We start from the raw sequence: 5228 nt of genomic DNA, 5'->3' as shown, positions 1-5228 counted from the left end.
ATAGAGAGGCATCTAGTTTGTGTACTGTGTGTGTTCCCATTTCCCACATCCCATCAGTGGTGCCCCCACTGAGGACCCGCTGATCGCTTTGAAGAAAATAGTGCAAAGATCATCCGACGGATACCATGACAGCTCGAAGCTATGGCCCTATTTTCATAGGTGAGGAGGATCCAGTCGAACGGATTGCAGACTTTGAATTATACATGCTATCTTTGCGGATGCCTAATGAAGACAGCAAGATGGACACTATTCCATTTGTGTTACATGGCAAGGCAAAAGCATCGTTCGATACATTGCAGGGCGAGCCGCGACACGCATGGCCGGCTCTACGGACCAGTTTCTTACAACATTTTCGAAAGGAAGTATCACCTATGGATATGGACGCGAAGCTAAAAGCTCTCAGGCAAGATGTAAGTGAAGCATTTACTATTTTTCTTAATTGGTTTGAAGAATGTTGAGCAAAATTAGCCACATCAATGCAATTGGCCAATGACGACTATTTCAAGATGGAAAAATTTATGTCATGCCTACATCCCAAGGTACGAGAAAAGGTGGATTTTGAAAGCCCCGAGAACTACAAGGGTGCTTTAGCAATTTCTCGAGCAAAGAATGGGAAGATCAAGAAGAAGATCGAACAAGGTATGATGGGATACGAGCAGCCACCAAGCCCTCAAGGCGAGGTTCGTGCAGAGGATCAAGCAAATCGTGGAGTGGCAGCTATTCCTCAACACTGGGTACGTACTGTTCAAGATTTATCAGAACAAATGCAAGAGCTTCCTTTGAGTGTGATGGACAGAGGGCAGCAAAGAGCGAGCAGAGGAAGAGCTAGGCAGTTGCTTGGCCGTTGCTATAATTGCGGCGAAGAAGGACACTACGCATCGGATTGCCCGCATCCACGAAGGGAAAGAGGAGGCATGTACCCACTATTCAGAAGAGGGAGAGGACAAGGGCAATTCAACGGGCAAAGAGATCAACAGTCTAACAATCCGGTGCATCCCGCTCCTCAAGGTAATGAAGAAGTTCATCGTGTTAACATAATTGGAGTAGATGAGCAGGTAATGGATGTTTTGGCCAACAAGAGAGCACGTGAAGGAAGAGAGATGGAGACAGAGTGGGAGATTAGAGCTCGCAAAGGCAAAGGGAAAATCGGCGAAGATAGAGAGCAGGTAGAGACGAGAAAAAGAAGAAGGAGGCGTAAAATCAAGCAATCTGACTACCAACTTGGAAGGGATCATCCCGAATATGACTTGGTGAGTGATGTCAAGAACCAAAAGGATAATATTACTTTTGGTCAGCTGCTTGCCTAAAATCCTAAATTGCGACGTCAGTGGTCTACTAGTGCTAGCACCAGGCTTCCACGGGACATAACAAAAGTGCATATTGTGGGGAATCTAGCATTGAGGGTTGGGAGTCCAGCGGATGTGCTTCCACTTGTTGATGCTCTTATTGAAAAGAAGATGCAGGTACATGCATACATCGATGGAGGGGCCCAAGTGTGTGTTATGACCGAGTCCGCCATGAAGGATGTAGGAGTTAAAGCAGTGGTAAGATCTAATGTGCGAATGAGGATGGCCAACCATACCAAGGCCAGGTGTTTGGGCATAGCACAGGATGTGAAGGTAAAGGTTATGGGTGTTGAATGCCTTATTGCTTTTTTGTTATGAAAGATGGCGACAATGCTTACTCTATCATATTGGGTAGACCATGGCTTCTTGCAATGGGGACCAAGCAGGATTGGAGAAAAGGGGTATTTACTTTATTTGATAAAGAGAATGATAGACAGGTGATGCTTGATCTACGGACGAGGGAGAGTTGCTCTGATCCCATGACAGAATATGAGGGAGATGATTCTACAACAAGCTACGAATACGAAACGGAGTCAACCTATGATGAAGGCTACACAGATACAGAAGAGGGAAGGAGTGATGACGATATCCTCCATGTTGATGCTGATCTCTTTGGGGTTACTATCAATAAATCTATTCCAAAAGAAGGTATGCAAGCTCAAGTTTCCCCTATTGATGCCCAAGAGGTAAGAGGTATGTTAGGAGAAGACTTAACAAAGAAAGAGAAGGAAAGTTATGTGCAACTCTATGCATCCTATCCTAATTTGTTTGCCACTGAGTATAAAGATTTGCGAGGTGCCAAGGAAGCCGCACACAGGATCATACTCAAAGGGGGGCATAAACCAAAGGCGCAAAAGCTAAGGAGGTTAGGGGAAATTCAGTAGGAGGCTCTCTGGCAGGAAATCAACAAGCTATTGGATGCAGGTATTATCTATCCCGTGCAAGAATCTGAGTGCGTCTCTCCGGTTGTCATAACACCCAAGAAGAACGGAAAATGGTGAGTGTGTGTTGATTATAAGCCTTTAAATGATGCAACCAAGTGGAACTATTATCCTTTACCCTTTTAGGATGAAATTTTAAATCAAGTTGCAGGACATGAAAGATACTCTATTATGGACGGCTTCTCTGGGTACTTCAAGATAGGCATTGCACTTGAAGACCAGTTGAAAACCACTTTCATTTTGCCATGGGGCTGTTTTGCCTACCGCAAAATGCCCTTCACCTTGGTGAATTCTTATGAAACTTTTCAAGATTGGATGAATAAAGTGTTTGGTCCCTACCTTGGTAAGTTTATCAGAGTTTTCATGGATGACATAGGGTGTTACAGCTCTAGGAATGATCATTTGTCAAAATTAAAGTTATGTTTTCATCAACTGGATCAAGCGGGTGGTCAATTGAATCCTAAAAAGTGTAAGTTAGCTCAACCTCGGGCTCACTTTCTAGGGCATGTGGTCTCACATAATGGTATCAAAGCTGATCCAAAAAAGGTAAAGGCTCTTGTGTTGATGGAGCCTCCCAAAAGTGCTACAGGTTTGGCATCATTTGTGCATAAATTGAAGTACCTCTCTCGATTCTTTTGGATGCTTTCACAGTATGTATACCCTCTTCAAAAAATGAGTCAACAGGTTCATGGCTTTCAATGGAATGAGGACACACAGGTAGCTTTTGACAGGGTTAAAGAAATCTTATGTCAATTGCCTACTATTTGTCCTCCCAACCGTGAGGATGATTTTTATGTTGCTATGACAGTGGGTACAGTTGCAATTGGTGCAGTCCTACTACAAAAGGTAGGGTGACACTACAAACCCTGGGGGATTCACCATTGAAAACTTACTGCACCACGGAAGTGCAAGGGAGGGGGGTTTTTTTACAAGTTAGATAAGCGTATAAGTTAGGGACAGGCCCCCAACAATTTATCTCCCAAGCTTAAAAATAAGGGAGAGGGGTATCATATTTAGGGGGGAGAGGGGGGGGGGGGGGGGGGTGGGAGAAACTAACTAGGGTTGATTACTTGTAACGATCGGCCACCGGTGTGGGATGAATTTAGGGGAATTCTTTTATCAAGTCACCTATCAAATTTTGCATCAAGCCGGTCATAGATAATGGCTTATTTGGAGTAGGTCAAGGATTGATTTACACCAGCTTTGGATGGGTCAAAATTGGAAGAGTAACCAAAGTGCAGGTTGCTCTGGCACATAGTTTGAAAATAAAACTAAGACACATTGAGGGTACATCTAGTTATCAACATAAGTGGTTCCTTAGTACATTGCCAGTCACTGTGCTACACACTCTTTGACTAGTTTAACTTAGTTAGATCATGTGAGACCTAAATTTTATATGTAAGATAGGGGTATGATAGTTTTCTTCATTGATTGTCGTATAAGCGTAGAAAGGGGGGTCATATTCCCTAATATGAGTCATATATAGGGGTTTTATCAAAGTTGTCCACTCGCAGGTGGCATCCGGTTTTGTATATAGAGTGAATCCCTAGGGCTACAAACCCGTCTACTTTGAGAGTCGGGTCATCAGTCCAGGGGAGATGTCTTACACAGAGGTTGAGCAATGGGTGATGACACTAGTGTTTGCTTGCAGGAAGTTCAAAGTGCATTTAATTATTCGCAAGTTTTATGTGCTTACCTCTAACAATTTATTACCTGAAGTGGTGCTTCACCTACGACTAGGGAGGCGCATTATAAAGTGGGTACTAGAGTTATAGGAGTTTGATTTTGAGTTTAAAATTGATCACACTTGCAGGTCACATCTCACAGACGTGCTGGTAAATAAGAGTGTAGATTTTCCAGTGTATCCCAGGGTGGTCTGAGAAGAGGCAAACGATGAACCAGATCTAAAAGAAGCTATTGTCATGTGGTTCGATGGTGCTTACAGGAGGGTTGTCCAAAAAGCCAAAGGCGGAGTCGTTATACAAGATGAACAAGGTAACACTATTTTTTCAAAAGCTTATGATTTGGAGGATGTGCATACAAACAACGAGGCAGAGTACTTGGCTCTCCACTTGGGCCTTAAGCAGTGTATCGAGTTTGGGATATCCAGGCTCATAGTGAAGGGAGATGCTCTTTTGGTTATCAAACAACTCTTAGGGAAATGGCAGGTGAAGAGGGATTCTCTCAAGCATTGGTTTTTTTCTATTAAAAAGTTATTGAAGTTTTTTGAAGTGGCACAATTCAAGCATGTTAGGAGGGAGCAAAATCAAGAAGCTAACGAGTTAGCCAGTAGCCGAGTACAGATACATGTAGCACGGTTATATGTGACGCCGGCCAACTATGCAGGTAGGGAAACACTAAAAGATGTTGATGATTTCTTGACCACAGTTCAAGGTCCCGCAGACATGTCCAAGCTACAGAGGAAAAGGGTTGCTCAAAAAGGCTAGCAGGTTCACTTTGGTAGGTAAAAACCTTATGGTATACGGCCATGATGGAGTATTGAGGAGAGTTCTCTACAAGGAGGAGATCGGCATGGTTTTGACACAATGCCATGAAGAAAGCGGGCATCAAGGTAAGGATCAGGTACTCTTTCAAATTCTCAGAGCAGGTTTTTGGTGGCCGTCTCTTGTACAGAATGTTGATTACTGGTGTATGACGTGTCACAAATGCCAAGTTATGGGTGAGTGGCGTTTAGTAGCAGAGTCAGACGGGGCTATCCTGGCCCACAATGCATTCGAAAAGTGGGGATTGGATGCTATTGGCCCGCTTCCCAAGTCTACAAGTGGAGAAAAGTACATCTTAGTAGCTATCGACTACCTCACTAGATGGGTAGAAGCCAAAGCGATCAAGGAGTGTTTGGCGGACGAAGCAACAAGCGGCCGTGGCTAGAAGGACCATATTTTTCTGAGAAACCATTGTAAAATTCTTTTGTAAAGAAGCA

At 43.7% G+C, this 5228-nt stretch overlaps 1 pseudogene; it reads left to right on the top strand.

The window, feature by feature from the left end:
* The first annotated feature begins 506 nt into the window (after positions 1 to 506).
* LOC147421783 (uncharacterized) lies at positions 507 to 4573 on the top strand (annotated as a pseudogene).
* The last annotated feature ends 655 nt before the right edge of the window (positions 4574 to 5228 follow it).

This window comes from Adiantum capillus-veneris, chromosome 27, assembly GCF_014529385.1.
Source record: "Adiantum capillus-veneris isolate H3 chromosome 27, ASM1452938v2, whole genome shotgun sequence".
NCBI classification, from domain to species: domain Eukaryota; kingdom Viridiplantae; phylum Streptophyta; class Polypodiopsida; order Polypodiales; family Pteridaceae; genus Adiantum; species Adiantum capillus-veneris.
This window is presented reverse-complemented; position numbering and strand designations above follow the sequence as displayed.